At 35.0% G+C, this 16,902-nt stretch overlaps 1 protein-coding gene across 1 annotated transcript in view; it reads left to right on the top strand.

Moving 5' to 3' along the window:
- Positions 1-4,648: 4,648 nt before the first annotated feature.
- DopEcR (G-protein coupled receptor DopEcR) overlaps positions 4,649-16,902 on the top strand; it is a 73,298-nt gene continuing 61,044 nt past the window's right edge. The window contains exon 1 of the mRNA XM_073074145.1: positions 4,649-4,767. The gene's annotated coding sequence lies outside the window, so the exon portion shown is untranslated. The remainder of the gene's footprint in view (positions 4,768-16,902) is intronic.

Below are 16,902 nucleotides of genomic sequence, written 5' to 3'. Positions count from 1 at the left end.
TACGACGTAGCAGCTACGAGAAAATATACAATAAGGTGTAATGCGATACGAATATGCAGCTTTGGCTCTACCCTCTTTTAGGTTTAATAAAAGTAGTGGTTCTATATAGCAGTAGCAGTAACAGAAATTTGGCAATGTATCAATCATCATCACCACATGACGACCCGCGTGGCGGAGCGGTCACCATTTTGGTCTGACGCGCAAAGGGTCCCGGATTCAATCCCCGGCTAGACAGATATTTAAATGATGAATTTAGATTTCTGTTTCTGGATCTGGGTGTTTGTGTATTTGTCTATGTGTGTGTCCATGGTACCCACGACACAGGCAATCCTAGTGTGGGGCTGTGAGTGTAGAAAGCGTTTATTCTTCTCTCCCTCTGCTTTCGCTGCACGGATCCACATTAAGAAGATTAGATCGAATACGAGGCCCACCTTCATTTATATTTTTAGATCGACACAGCATAAATAGCAGTGCGAAAGAATGTGATGACAAGTTAAGGTTTTTGATTAAAACTTATTTTGCACGACTCATGATGCGAAGCATCAGAGAGTGCTTTACGATCGAAAATTTTTTTTCTCTTCATTTTGGCGGCTATTTTTACTATTATAGCCTTGATAGTTCACGGAATCAAGATATTTTGCATACTATTGTCGAGATAATTTAATGGAGATTAATTCCATAATTTTTAAAAATTGATTTACTGCAATAGAATTGGAAAAAAACACCAAAATAGGTCAAAAAATTTTCCTGTCCGTCATGTGTGAAACCTGAAAACACTGTAACTTGTGAAAAAATCCATCATTTGAGTTAATTTTTTTTTTTTTAATTCTAATCGACGATTGTAGGTCACTGAATGCGAATGATTAATTAATTCAGTGTCGTCTAATTGTAATTAATAAAAAACGAAAACTACAAGACTGTATATCTATAGATATTATGTACTGTTGGAAGATATGAGGGTAGTAGTGGGAGGAATGCTATAAAAGCGATCACAAACGGTAGCCGGGGCTCATTCCTTTGTTTGCGTTCGTTCGGTTCGGTGTCGGTCTGTGCGATATATTGTTCCCTTGTATTGTTCTTAAGAAATTGTTATTACGCTTGTCATTGTCTTGTTGTTAGGTTCAGATTTGTACTAATTAATACGATTAGAGTTATTTGTTAATTAAACCTTGCTGATTAAACTTGTGAGATTTTAGGGTTTTTGTTAAATTAATTAAATCGATTATTGAAAACGTGTGTAATAAAGCCTTTTTCTTTTTAAAAAAAGTCCCTTCTGATCTGATTTATAAGAGTACATTTATTCCACCAGGGGCGCTTGTGCAGTACCTTCTTCCTACTACAGCTGTTTTTTCGGCAATTTATTTTGAACGACTTAAGTTTTTTTTTTTTTTTTTTTATATTTCATAATTAAATGAGCATTATGAGTCGTGCACTTTTGGATTTTCCAAACTTTTATTTATATTAATTTTATATCAATCATATAACATTACATTGCCAATGTCAGCTAGTTTTCTATGATAAAACTTTTTCGTACTCGGGTTTGACATCAAATCACTTCAATTATATTTACTGTGTATAGTTTTTAAAGTAAAAGCTTTATCCTTTCGAAACGGTTTACTTTGTTATAAAAGCTGTAGCAGTTTTAACTCTCAGGGGTTTCAATCTTATTATTATAGAGACATAAGCGGTTTCATGATTGAACCATTTTTGGTACGACTCTAGAGACTGATTGTGTACCTTTGTTTAAGTAAAATATTAATCAACTATATCACCGTGACGCCTGTTACTGCCTCATGTTAAGCGATGTTGTGTTCTGGTTTGAAGGGTATGTTAAGGCACATATACTTTTCTCTACTTAAGCGACCTTGACTACTTTCCATCAAGGAGCCTAACTACCCTATTTCAAGTTTTAAAATTTAAAAAGACTGTCTGATGTAATTTTGATTGTACTCATAACCAAATGGACCGCATACTGGTTTCTACATCCACTTCCACATAAATCTTTCTACTTCCACATTCTACTTCCACATAAATTCTATTACGTTACGTAAAAAGTGCAAAAAAAGGTTTGCAAGTGTACCTACTTACTACACATTGGAAGGAGTTGTTAGTTTTATGTGTTATTATGTGTGTCTGTTTATTCTGAGAGCAAATTTAAACTCTTTTTCGAATCATGTAAATTAAAGAAAGTTTTTAAACAATGAAATATATGAAAAGGCCAATTTATATTAATTGATAATACTACTTTTGAAGATGTTTTCTTTTTTGTTGTCACTTGTTATATCATCGTTATTTATTTTTATAATTACGTGTATTAATAAAGTACGATCAGCTCCGAAAGTAACACAAAACATACTTAACGAAACACCACAGTAGGGTGTTTTCAGTTTTTCAATTTTTATTTTTATTTTTATTTTACACTAATTAAGATTACATTGTCATTTCATTGAGAGAGTTACTATCGTGAAGAAGGTTAAGTGGTTTGCGGTGGTCTAAACTGCCAATTATTAAACCTTCTAGATATATGATTCATAAGCCTCGCCTTTAGCAAACATGCGTGGACCTAAATCAACAGCTTAATCTAAATCATTCAAAATCAAATTCAAAATCAATTTAAAGTAATCCCTTATAATTTGTTAACAGTGACCTTGTCCTTATAGTTTCGGGACTCCAATAGGCCTACGGTATTCCCTGCCTGTCGTAAGAGGCGACTAAAAGGGAATTGCGGGGTTGCGGGGGGGGGGGGGGAGCTAGTATGGTAAGAATGAGCGCCGACTTTAGAAATATCTACTAAACCAACACTTATTACAATTGTTTTTTACTTTGTAGTGACATAGAAGTCGGTTGTATTTTTTTGTTAATTTTGTTTCTTTCTTTCATCTTATTGACATTTCTATATCTCCTTCTATGTTATTGAACCGCCTTTAATTTATTTCTGGACATCCTTAAGGTTGACTGGTAGAAAATGCTATTTAGCATTAAGTCCGCCTTTTGTACCACAACTTTGTTTTCTCAATAAAGTATAAATAAATAAATTAAATAGTTTTCCCTGCGACACTACGACCACAAACCTTTACTAAGGTATGTCGGTCTGACATCCTCAACGCACGGAAAGTAAACGAAGTCCCACCCTTTACGACTACCATTCACGCCGTTACAACTATAAGAGGTTACATTAGGTTCATTCACTCTTGCCTCAGGCTTGCGTATATATGAATCAAACATTCTGGGAAAGATTTTGGAATAGAACGTGTATTATTGAATGTCTGATATTTGTGAGCTGTGTTTAAATTGTTGTGTAAAAATGTGTTTGATTGCAATGTCATATTTAAATGTAGAGTTAAAAAAATAGAATAAATATGTTAGTAATTATTTATTCGACGAGTAAATGTTTTTAATTAGTGTTTAGATCAGTTATATTTTCATACCGTAGGAACTTAGGTGCTTGTTGAACTAAAAGTCAGATGCCAAATTATCTTCAGTGCATTCATAGAAAATCCGTTATTCTAGGCCGTTTATGATAGTCATGTAATTATTTTTCATTATGTTAATTATATTTATCACATTGATATTTTATTGTACATATTTTATGTTATGAAACATTATATTTAGTTTGTCGTGGAGCTATATTGCCTAAAAAGTACTTGAATTTTGATTTTTAAAATGACCAAAGCGATGGGAGTTATAAAATGTAAAATAAATTCATCATATTTCGTGTGTTGGATTGAACACTTTGTATTGATAATTGGTTAGTAATTCAGTATTTTAATAGGGTTACGAAATGCTAAAAAATATATTAAGACTTTCTACAATCCTAGCCTATACTGCAGTCACAGTTTATACTAGAATTTTTATGCCCAGACCTAGTGCAAAAATCTAAATTCTACGTTTGTCTGGCCGGGGATCTAGAACTAGAAACCCACTCAAAACACTAAACATTATGTAAATAAAAACGTTCGCATATAAAAATGTTTGCATAACAATTTATCGTTGTTCGTGTGTTTGTTATCCTCGGCTGCATTAACGAGCCTGGCACATCCATTGAGCTCACGAAATTCGAGGTTGTACGCACAACCGTGACAAAGATATATGTACTACATGTGTTATGTGTATTCGGACATAGAATAAAGGAACCGCGCAGCCTACGTCATTAAGTACTAAATATTCATCAAACTTTTTATACGTTACTTACTGTAACTATAAATATACGATTAGTTGTTGTCAACCAATTACTGTCCATTGTCCATTATATACATTGTCCATTACGGCACGGTCTCTTTTTGAAGTAAGAGTGACTTAGGCCATTGTACACTACGCTGGCCCAGCTGGCCCACTGCAAGTTAGATAAAATCTTGAAAAAATCAAAAGGGCGTGCCTGGGCTTCGGTATTATTTTTATATGTACCGTACGTACACACACTTTATACCCAATTTTTATCACTTTATCTTTTCAAAAAGTCATAAAAATTGGGTAAATCGCATTTACTGGTCACGTCACACTATATAGTTTTATGTCAAATTGGATTACCGTATCAACATTATCTTTGGTAATCGCGGAATCGATGGGGGCGGGCGGGAGCGCGGAGTGCGCGGGGCGGACGCCGTCGCCCTACGCCGCAGTCCACAGCGCGCCGCGACGCAGGGTTCCTGCCGCCCTGAATCCGCTTCCGCCTCCGCTCTTCGCTCTTCGCTTCTCTTCACGTTTCCCGGCTGCAGCGCCCCCTGCCCCGCATCCCCCGAGCTACCCTGCAAGCTTGAGGACCATGAGGTAAGTTCTGAACTTTACTTAAGTTCAATTATCTTTAATGACTCCTAAGTTGAGTTGTGTGTTGCAGTTTTGTTTGGCTTAACTCTTGAGTTGGATTTTTTGCTTTTTAATTTCTTACCTTTCTTTTCAGTTGCGATTTATTTTGTGTTTTTTTTAAGTGATGTGTGTTTATAATGGGTATATCATTCGTAATTGTTTTTCGGACAAAAAATATTTTTTAAACGGCAAACAATGAAAGGTTTGTTAAACCTAATTAATATAATAAGACGAACAAAATACATTTTTGTGATAAATACGTCGTGATTGTCATAAGGGCGGCCATTTTATATTCAAGCACGTGGATCGTGAATCAGTGTTTTGACAGAAGACAAACAATCAGCTAAAAATAATTCTGTTTTATACTACAAGTTATAAAAATATAAATTAAAACACGCTAATATTTTAATTACCGACGACGATTGAAAAAATTATATTGGATTTTGAAAGTGCATCATTTCGGACAGCGCTTGGCGGAAAACAATATGGCGTAGGACGCAGCGATATTAGCGACATCCAGCACCATGGCGACACCCCGGCATTTTATTTCCTGTCACAGTGTTAAAGTTTCATTTTTAATTTTAATAAAATACTGTATTTTTGTATACCTGTTAAATAATTACAATAATAAAATTGTTTTTTTAAATGTTTAATTGTTTTAAAAATATCAACCACTTATTATACCACACCATACCATAGTAGTTAATTAAAATGATTATTAAAAATATAGAGATGCAAAACAACAATGTTCATTGTTAATAATGCAGTATGGTTTTTAGTTTTTACTTTTAATTTGGTGTACAATAAAGAGTTTTGTAATGTATTGTATGGAATGATTATCCTAAGTTAACAAAGGAAGTCTCTTCACGTCACGATACGCAATAATATTAAATGTCGTAATGAAAACCATTTTTGACGCGACCACGTGGACATTAACATCAACTAACTTGATTTTTTTAAAATAATTATGATTCATTTTCACAAAATATTTCCTGATTATACTCAAATCTACAAAATTGTTTCTGAAAACATACAAATACGTTAATTATCAACGAAGATTGCTAAGATAATGATGGAATTTTAACGAGAGCGCATGACGTGATAAAGTCGCGTCGGACACGAATACACCGGCGCCATAGCTTCGTCATTTTAGTTGCCGTGAATAGGCCAACACAAAGTTAAAACAGAATTTTGTAGGTACGGTATTGCGACGCGATAAAAATCATTCTTGAATTATAAAATTATTATTTAAAGATCACAAGACAACACTTATAGCCCGTAATATAGACATTTGATAAGAAATAAATATTGGCTTTTACGGAATATACGTGTCATTAAAACAAGTAAAAAACTTGGCAAAAAACAAGCTTCTATAAACAACAACAGGAAAGTTGTACGAGGCCAAAGTTTTTTAAATAAGTACAAATGTCTACGTTCGTAGCCGTAGCATATATTGCACTGGCGTAGCTCCCTCTACGAGTGCTACATTCGAATTTATTTGTCATTTCAAAAATTATTCCATGAGAAATTATGTTACGATTTATGTCAATAATAATAACGATTCTGCATTCTACTTCTTAGTTAAAATAATTATCGAGACAAACATTAATAATAATAAAAATTAAATAAATTACAACTTACAGTAAAGAATAAGCAGATTAAACCGTAAAACCCTCCTAACTTAAAAAAATAATTAAAGCTTAAAAAAGAGATAAGTAATAAAGAAAGAATGAAGAAGATAAAATAAGCCAATTTTCTATATTGTCAGTTGATGTTTTTTAGGAAAAAATAAAATATGTATCATAAAAAATATTATTAAATATAGACTGCAAGCGGACATCAAATCAAGACGTATCTTCTACGCCGAAGAATACGTTATTTTATAAATGTTATATTGGTTATGTTTAAGTTAATATTATATGAAAATGGATTTATTAACTAAATAATTTAAGCATATAAATTAATTTAAATAATATTTTATTGGTATTAATAGTACAAAGTTATAAGTAATATTTTATTATTTATAAGGTGTTCAATGGATTTAAAATTGAATGTTTAATATGTATTAATACACATTTCATAATTAATTAGTGTATTATATTTTACGCGAATAAAATTGTGCGATCCTTTTCACCATATTTTATTCCAAACCAAGCAACCCTAAACAAATATGTGAAAATAATAATGTAACGAAAGTATATATCGGTGTATTTAATAATAATACATATACAACTCTGAAGTTTCCCAAAGGCTTCAAATACGGGCTTCAAAAACGGGGTGATAACAGCTCTATTATACTATTTCCATTTCTTTATTTTCTCGATGACAGCTCGACACGCCCATGTAATTTTGTGTTGTTTACGTGAAAATGTCACACAGATAATACTGTACTTCATGGACAGGTAGTGATGTGCTACACATAATTATTACTACAGGAGCTATAACGATAAACGTAACACGATAACAGACCCGTTTTTTTTTATTTTTTACAAAATGTAAGAAACTAAACTACTGCCGGATACTTTTGTACAAACTTATTAACCATAATATTATATTACATATACTTATAATATTTTATTTCATTACAAGATGTTACACGTATACATTTTTGATTGATAATGCCTACTTCTTTAAAATTTTCGAAGCTGTTGTAAAATAAGCAGGTATAGGTAGGTACTCGACAATGAACCAAAAAAACATACGACAGGTAATCTTTATTTATTTATTTTAATCAAAATTTGATGAATCGTCACTGTCACTCTATGAACTCTCCTCAACATTTATTATAAGTTTCTGTTCTTGTATATTATCGAATGCCATTGTATTTGTCTTTGTTCAAAATACATGTAATAAATATATGCGATCGATATCATTGCTTATTTGGTCACAACACTACAAAGAACTGTCATCGAGAAAATAAAGAAATGGAAATAGTACCGGTTTAACAATGTAAATGTCATTAGTACGAGTAAAGGGTACGTCTAGTTATTTACTTCTATGTTTATGACTATTCGTTTTTATTCTGTTTTTTTTTCTTACATTTTTATTACAACGCTTTTTAAAGAGTTTGGTTTCATTAAAATTATTGCTTAATTATGTAACTTATGTATTTCTACGTATAAGGTGGTAATTGAGATGTTCCATAATTTTACCTTTTTATGAACAACGCAATGTTTTGTTATATTAGTCTTATTTTTAAATTACGGCTAAATTAAAACAAAATTTATTGATAAATAAACCTAATTGATGGGTTAATGTTATTAAAATACTTTTAAAGAATCGATAAAAGAACCTTAAATCAAAAGCGCATAAAGTAATAAAACTAAAACAAAGTAAAACAAACAGTTTTTGAGGTCCAAAAATAGGTCGACACACGCACGCTTGGATTTTATTTCTACTTTTACTAGAAATATAACTTTACATACGCAAATAAAATAATAGTTGGAATATAATAATAAAATGAACTTTATACTGGACTTTTACAGGACTTAAAAATAGACTTTATACTGGCTGTGCTTGCGGTTTCACCCGTGTTACACAAAATAACATGATATACCATATCAACTGACTTTCACATGTCTGATATTTTAATATCGCTCCGGGCAATCTTAGGGTGTGTTGCATCATGTAACTTTAACGTCTACAAAAGCCTAACATTAATTCGATGCACCATATTAGTTGAGGTTGAAGTTACGTCATAATCATAACTAACACTTAAAATTAACCACTCGATTTCAATCGGTTAAGGTTACAGTTTTTGTCAACTTCCCTATCTGTCAACGACGACTAAAAATTATGGTGGCAGCGAAACAAATTATTGTTGTTCGAATTTCATTTTACATTACAGTAACATGTACCGCTACCGTCAAAATTACTGTTACATAACCTTATATCTTAGTCGATTCCTCATGACTGTGTGTGTGTGTCATGACTGTCATCAAGAACAGCCTATGATGCCAGTCTATGAGTTTTCCATGTAGTGTTTAACTTTGACGCAAACTTTAAACAGACTTTCGATGCAACCCTTATTGTGATATCTTTTAAATTATCGGTTCGAATTATAGTGTAAAAAATTAAATTTATTTACTTTAAAAATATAAGGATATTTATATTAACAGTAGTTCATGAATACTCAAAAAAAAACATAGTAAAAAGCCATTCAAATTATTAGTAATTTATGACTGACTATTTTGACTATAATGACTGCCACGTAAAAGACAGATATAATATGCTATCTTGGACTTTTATTAAGACCTTATTAAGACAATTTCGTGTAAATTAACGGCTTAGGCAGCCTACGCTTCTCGTACGCTTCTCGTACGCTGCCTACTAGCTCAAAGGGGCCAAGAATTTTTGCGATTTACTTGATACTTATCGTTATATTAAAGCCAAACCACACAATAAATTTTAGTTATTATTCTGATGCATAAACTATATTATTGGACACATTCATTTCACAATCTTTCGCCCTGATAATATTTGTAGGATTGATAGGATTAGTAGAATAGGAGTGGATTTAACCCATATGGTTTGTCCGAAGAGGTACCACTGCCATACTTATTTATAGCGTGAAGCAGTTCCTCCGTTTTGCTCCAAGTGTGTGGATATGAGAACACCTATGTCTCAAGAGAGACAACGTCACTGAGATCGGCTTCAAGTAGAACAATTTTTCTCCATGGAGATGGTTTCAGACGGCGACAGTAACCACCTGGTTTTTATCTGGTGGTTGCTCGTTGCTACTTCATTTTGTAAAAAATAATGACTCAAGTGCAAGTCGAACTCGCATGCGGCGGGTTCCGTATCAACAAATTTGCATTTATTTTTATTTTTCGTCTTGTTATCATAACAGTAATTCATACCGAAACGTAATTGCATTGTGAAAATTTGAACGGTCCTGTTCTGGACCTATAATGCTTCATTAAGCGAAAAACGCCAAAAATGCGGTTCTTATATGTTAAGGACGACCTCCATTTATTATGAAGTTTTTTATGTTTAGTATCCGTTCTTTTGTACATACAGCCACTGTTGTACATACTCTGTAATTTTTTAAGTGTATATTTGTAAGGGCACAAGCGATAGAGCCCTGTTAATGCTGTGACATGCAAATGGATGGACTGATAGCGGAGGCTTAGTAAAATGGTTACGTTTTTACCAATTGGGCAAGAAACCTTAAAAATAATAAAATTGTGAAACCGACTATCATTGAAGTGGTTTAAATTCGACTCGGCATTTTCTCGTATAATGATTACAAAATGTATGGAAGTAATAGCACATTTTGTACATTTATCAATTTCTGTGTCGTTGTTTGCGGGCATGTTAAGTTGATGAGAGTGACTCATCATTTTTATAACGCAATATAAGCGTAACTTCAAAAATAACAGATTTCCTTGTCTTAAATCTTTTTGAAATATTCGGCGTATTCAAAAAACTATTACTCAAACGCTGAATACAGCTGGAAAGCTAAGTGCTAGGCCTCGTTCATAAATCTTTTAAATTAAATTCTGAAAGCGTGGCTATTATGAAAAATATTATACAGTTAGTTTTTGAAAACTCCCACCTTAACTAATGCAGTGACCCAGAAAGAGTTATTATAAATTCTTCTTTTTTTGGTACGTTATTTAAATGAGGGTTATATTTCCTTCTGTATTCTGGTACCCTTAGTATGAGTTTTTACGTTGGAACAGAAGTGAATTTTTTGTATTTGTATTGGCATACATAAACCCATACATTTCCAATCAGTTCTGATACAGTCCGCTAGGGGTGCTGATTGAAAATGTATGGGAAATACATAAACAAAAACAAAAATAGTTATTTTTGTAAAAACGTAGCATTTAATACTAAGGGTATTGGTATCAGTATGATGTATTTCTAGAACTTTGTAATACGATACCTAAATGTAATGATCTAATGTCATCGCGGTTATGAGTTCTTTTTTCGTCACCCATCTAAGGCGAAGCAAAAAGAAGGTTGTGATTTTGACCGATACGTATGTATGTATATAACTTTTAAGCTATTTTACGTAATTTGATACATGAGGAGTTATTGGACGCGTCATAAAAGTCTTATACGCTATGCGACATCACATTGAATTGAATATGAGGCCCTTTAGAATATATAAAATCATTTTATTAGTCAACAAAAGATGGTTGTGGTTCAAATGTGGCGGTGGTACGCCATCCATTTTCGGCCTTTTTCATAATATAGGAGTAGCAAACGAACATGCTGTCCACCTGATGGTAAGTGGCTACTGACGGCCATGGACACCTGTAATCAACCCCAGATACGATTAAATATTCCTACCTGAGGTCGGCCATAGATGCGCCGCTATCCTTGAGGACTAGGCTGGAACGACTCGAAAAAGTATGTCTCCCTTAACACACCCTTCAAAACCGAACACAGCAGCGCCTAACACTGCTGTTATTAGGCAGAAATAGGTGTGGCGGTGGTGCCGCCCTAGTCGAACCACAAAGGGTTCTACCACCTTATAATATCAGTGTTAAGCACTACTGTGTTTTAGTTTGAAGGGTGTGATAAAGGAGACAAGCATTTCCATGTAGCGACAGTAGCCATTAACCAGGTGGTTTGCATGCTCGCCGGCTACTGATAAATAATAAAGTAGAGTTGGACTTCATAATATTTACTGGTACTTGAAGCTCGCTACTTCGTGAAATGCGCAATTGAATTATAATTTGATTTGAAACATAAAATCATTGCTGAAAAAGAAATCCTGTGCTGGGACAGGTCTAACTCCAATACCAGATAATGGCTTAATGTACCACTCTACTGCGAAGCGGATTGGTAGATAAGTTTAGAGTTAGTTACCCAACAGAGTCAAATGTTTCCAAAACCCATAATAAAACGATCTACACAAGGCGTGGAACTATCCGCTCTTAGAATTATAAGAACAAAATATATGTAGATACATATATCTCATGCAGTAACCGTTCCAGCGTCATAAACGACAGCGATTTATCCATAATAAACACCAATTACCTAATTGACAGCCTCGTGATCAGGACGAGGGGAGATTGCTTGCAAATTGATAAATTGACGAACAATGCAGGTGGATGACCTCTGCAATTGGCTCGCTAAATCTTTAGATCTGAGCTGCAAATATCTGAGCGTCCAATGCCATTTTAGTATATTTTTTTGTCCATCTTACTACTCAAACAGTTGATATGGCGACATACTCGTAGAAATTGGTACGAAACGTTCGTTGTTTAATTTTTTAGAGTTAGAATATAAAATAGCATTCGACCTATCTAAGAATATCAATAGCCATCTCTAGACAAAACATTCTCCATAAGTCCGAAAATAGAATGATAGATAATTGTAGCTAAAGAGCATTGGCTCTTTATTGCCATTTGCTCCATAAGTTATTACACTTATGTCAAGCAGTATGCAATATTCGGTCCAGACAACCTATGCAAAAAGAAAAGAGAGACAAGCGAAGAAAGAAGGATAGTGTGTGCGAAGTTAAAGAAGGAATAGGTTTTGTAGGACAGGATACATGTAGTACTCAGTGTTAAAGCAAGTATATGTTGGAATCAAATAAATACAAGCAACGGAAAATGATCAAAATACACATACAAAACAATGACACGTTACATACGAAAAGACGAAACGAGGTGGAAAATGATAATTTTGAATAATATTTTAACAGCTGTTTTTTAAATGAATCAAGCGATTCAGCGCGGCGTATGGACATGGGTACATTATTCCATAAACCAACAACAACGAAAGAAAAATATTGTTTGTAAAAGGAAGAAGAATGAGAGGGAGTTTCGAGAAAGAGATTAACAGAGGAGCGATCATCTTACGACTAATACCGTCGCAACCAATAGAGTCTGAGTGGATTCTTTGCATGCTTTGTTCAACAACAGGAACAGTGAAGGCACGAAATTGGAATGCAGGAAATCCAGGAGTGTCAACATAAGATTAAGCTGAACCGACTTTAACAATAATATCTCTCTTGTCACCCTTTTATACCAGAACACAAAAGCGCTTAGCACTAAATTCCTCCAGTCCTCCCTGAGTTTGCAAACAGATGCATTGCGTCATGTGCGGCTTAAGTGGAATCGTTTTTAATAAGAAAGTCTCTCTTACCACTATTTTCAAATCAGAACACAACACTTATCACTCCTTTCGAACCAGTACACATCATCATGCTTTCATATCAGAACACAGCAGCGCTTGGCTGTAAATTAGGATATCTGTAGCCAACTCCACATAAGATAACAGTCCTCCCCGAGTTAGGAAATAAATTCGTTGCTTCAAACCAGAACACAACAGCGCTTACAATAGGATACCTGTAGCCAACTCCAGATATGAACTCAGTCCTCCCTGAAAAAGGAAATAGACGCGTTGCTATCAGTGAGGACCTAAGTTGAAACACCTTTGATAAGTATGTCTTCTTTACGCTACGCTTCAAATCAGAATATAGCAGCGTTTAGCTCTATGTACATTAGTATATTTTTGGCAGCTCCAGGTGAGATAAGCTGAGCCGTTTTTGATAAAAATGTCTCCCTTACCACTCTCTTCAAACCAGAACACAACAACCCTTAGCCTTATGAACATTAGGTTAACTGTAACCCTTTCCAGATAAGAACACAGTCCTCCCTGAATTAGGAAATAGATGCGTTGCTACGCGTGAAGGCTAAGTTGAAGTCTTTAACAAGTATGTCTCCCTTACGCCTCCCTTCAAATCAGAGCACAAACAGCCCATAGCTCTATGTACATAAGGATATCTGTAGCCAGATAAATACACGTTGTTAACGTGAGAACTAAGTTGAATCGCCTTTGATAAGTATGTTTCTCCTTTTAAACCAGAACACAGCAGCGCTTGTAGCCAGTTCTAGGTACGATAACAGCCATCTCTAAAATAAGAAATAGATGCGTTTATATTCTTGAGAACTAAGTTGAAACACCTTTGATAAGTATGTCTTCTTTACGCCACGCTTCAAATCAGAATATAGCAGCGTTTAGCTCTATGTACATTAGTATATTTTTGGCAGCTCCAGGTGAGATAAGCTGAGGCGTTTTTGATAAAAATGTCTCCCTTACCACTCTCTTCAAATCAAAAAACTACACTTATTACTCGGTTAGAACCAATATCAGCACTTAACCCTACTTAGGGATATCTATAGCTAGCTCCAGATAAGATCACAGTCTTCCCTTAGAAAATAGATAGATAGATAGAATACCCCTTATTGCACACTTACGGTTGAACTCAAACAATAAGCACATACATGGGTCAAGCAGTATAAAATAGGCAGTCCTATTGCTAAGCAGCGATCTATGATGTTTGTTTATGGAATAAACCAACAACAACTGAAGAAAATGAGTTTTTTATAACAGGACGAAGAAGGAGATTTACAGAGGAGCGAAGATAGTAGTCATGTGCAAGGTACAGGAATTACTCTTTTGGATAGGGAGAAGCGATGGAACTAAACATCACGCAGTATATTAGTTCATATTTACGACGACCAAATATAAAACGAATACATAAATTTTGGAAAAGCTCAAGTTTATTAAGTCAAGATAGCAAACATCGGCATAGTCGAGAATAGAAAAGAGTAAGGAATGAGTATATCAAGATATATACAAAGGTAATTAACTATATTACAGTATGGAATACGTACGGGGTCATAAGTTATATCTGGTATCGAACTCAGATCTACTGTGGATTGTACGCGGAAGCTGCCTATTATAAGAACCTGCGTTTTGTTCGGATTGATTATGAGACCGTAGGATTCACTCCAATCTACAATGCGAGCAAGATTTAGGGAGTAAATTGTCTTAGGCAGGTCTCCTAATGTGGCTTGCTAATACACTGGAAGATCATCTGCATAAAGGAGGTGGAGAGAAGACAGATTGTGACTTATAGAGTTAATAAAAGGAGAAATTATACGAAGAGATAATACGCCACCTTACGGTATCTCGGCAGATACATCAGATCAAGCAGACTGTATTTCCTGGACCTATATACGTTGCCAGCGCCCATGCAAGTAACTTTGAAAACAACCTATTACTGTCAGAAATATGTTAAACGAGCGCAGAGTGGCCACCCGGATGTCATGGTCCACGGTATTGAAAGCACTGCTGTAATGCAGAAGTACCAACAACATGAGTCTCTGGCCATCCAAACTTCTGCGTATGTCGTCAGTGATGTGCAATAGGGCTGTAGTCGTACTAAGACCAGGGCGGAAACCAGATTGGAAGGGATATAAAAGGTTGTGCTTGGACATAAAAGAAACGTGTTGTTGGTGTACCAGATGTTCAAGTGCTTATTATAGGAAAGGTAGGATAGATATAGGCAATAGTCAGTTAAGTCAGAAGGATGGACTTTTTCGAAAAAGGAATGACTTGGGCTACCTTCCAAATCAAAGGAAAACAACATGTTGAGATGTATTGATTAAGGATATAGGTCAGGGTAGGAAATATAATGTGGATGATAGCAATTATCTTACGACTACTACCGTAGCAATCAACAGAGTCCGAGTGGATGCTTTGAAGAGTGAAGGCACGAAATTGGAATATAGGAAATCGAGAAGTGGCAAAATTAGATTAAACTGAACCGCCTTTGACGATACTACTTTCATACCAGAACACACCATCGTTTGGCCTTAAATTAGGTTATCTGTAGCCAGCTCGAGATAGAAACACAGTCCTCTCGGAATTACGAAATAGATGCGTTTTACCGGTACGAACTAAGTTGAACCGCCTTAGATAAGTCGCAGGATATCTGTAGTCAGCTCAGTCAGTAGTGTAGGAAATAGATGTGTTGCTACCCTTGCGAACTAAGCTGCAACGTCTTTGATAAGTATGCCTTTCTAAAACAACCCTTCAAACCAGAACACAACAGCCCTTAGGCCTATGCACATTAGGATATCTGTAGCCCGCTTCAGTAAGATCACAGTCTTTACTGAGTTAGGAAATAGACTAAGTTGAACTGCCTATGATAAGTATGTCCCCTTTACGCCTCTCTTCAAACCAGAACACAACAGCCCTTAGCCCTATGATATTAGGGTATCTGTATCCCGCTTCAAATAAGATCACAGTCCTCCCTGAGTAAGGAAAGAGATTCGTTGCTACCCGTGAAGTCTATGTTGTTAGTTGAACCGCTTTTAGTCTGTATGTCTACCTTACCACTCAGAATACGACATTTACCACTCCCTTCCAACCACATCAGCGGTTAAGCCTACATAAGGATATTTGTAGCCAGCTGGAGATAACATTCCTGTCTGAAATAGGTCTGAGATGCGTTTTACCGGTGCTAACTAAGTTGAACCGCCTTTGATAAGTATGTCTTCTTTACGCCAACCAGAACATAGCAGTGTTTAGACCTATGTACATTAGAAAATATTAGGCAGCTCCAGATAAGTCTTGCCTAAGTAAATAAAATTAAATAGCTTAAAATAAAAAATAAATTGATTAAATAGATGCATTGCATCCTGTGCGGTCTAAGTTAAACCGTTCCTAATAACACAACACATATCACTCCTTTTGAAACAGTACACATCAGCACTTAACCCTACTTATGAAAATCTATAGCCAGCTCCAGATAAGCCATTCTCCATAAGTTCGAAAATAGGCTTTATTATCATTTGCTATATAAGTTATTACACATGTCAAGCAGTATGCAATATGGTCTTATAGCTAAGCAGGGATCTCTTCCAGACAACCTACGCATGAAAAAGAAAATAGAGACAAGCGAAGAAAGAAAGATAGTGTGCGCGAAATTAGAGAAGGAACAGGTTTTGCTGGAAAGGATACATGTAGAATTTAGTGTTAAAGCAAGTATATGTTGGAATCAAATAAATACAAGCAATGGAAAATGATCAAAAAATACATACAAAACAATGAGGCAAGGAGCGTTGGGGCTGAACAGAACGCAGTTATCGGAGAAAGTATACTATACATATTCCGGCGAAATCGGACTCCCAATCCACGGTCTCTACCTTCTGAGCATATGTGGTCATATTTGCGAAGGCCAAATATGAAAGAAAGACATACATTTTGTAGACGCTCATGTTTATTAAGTTACTCCTCAGTGAGGTCAAGATGGTAAACCACAGCATAGTTGAGAATATAGGAATG

This window comes from Epargyreus clarus, unplaced genomic scaffold (genome assembly GCF_041222505.1).
Source record: "Epargyreus clarus isolate Ecla_fem2 unplaced genomic scaffold, WU_Ecla_fem_2.2 ptg000007l, whole genome shotgun sequence".
Classification (NCBI taxonomy): domain Eukaryota; kingdom Metazoa; phylum Arthropoda; class Insecta; order Lepidoptera; family Hesperiidae; genus Epargyreus; species Epargyreus clarus.
Note: the sequence above shows the minus strand (reverse complement) of the source record. Positions and strands in the feature narration are given on the sequence as shown.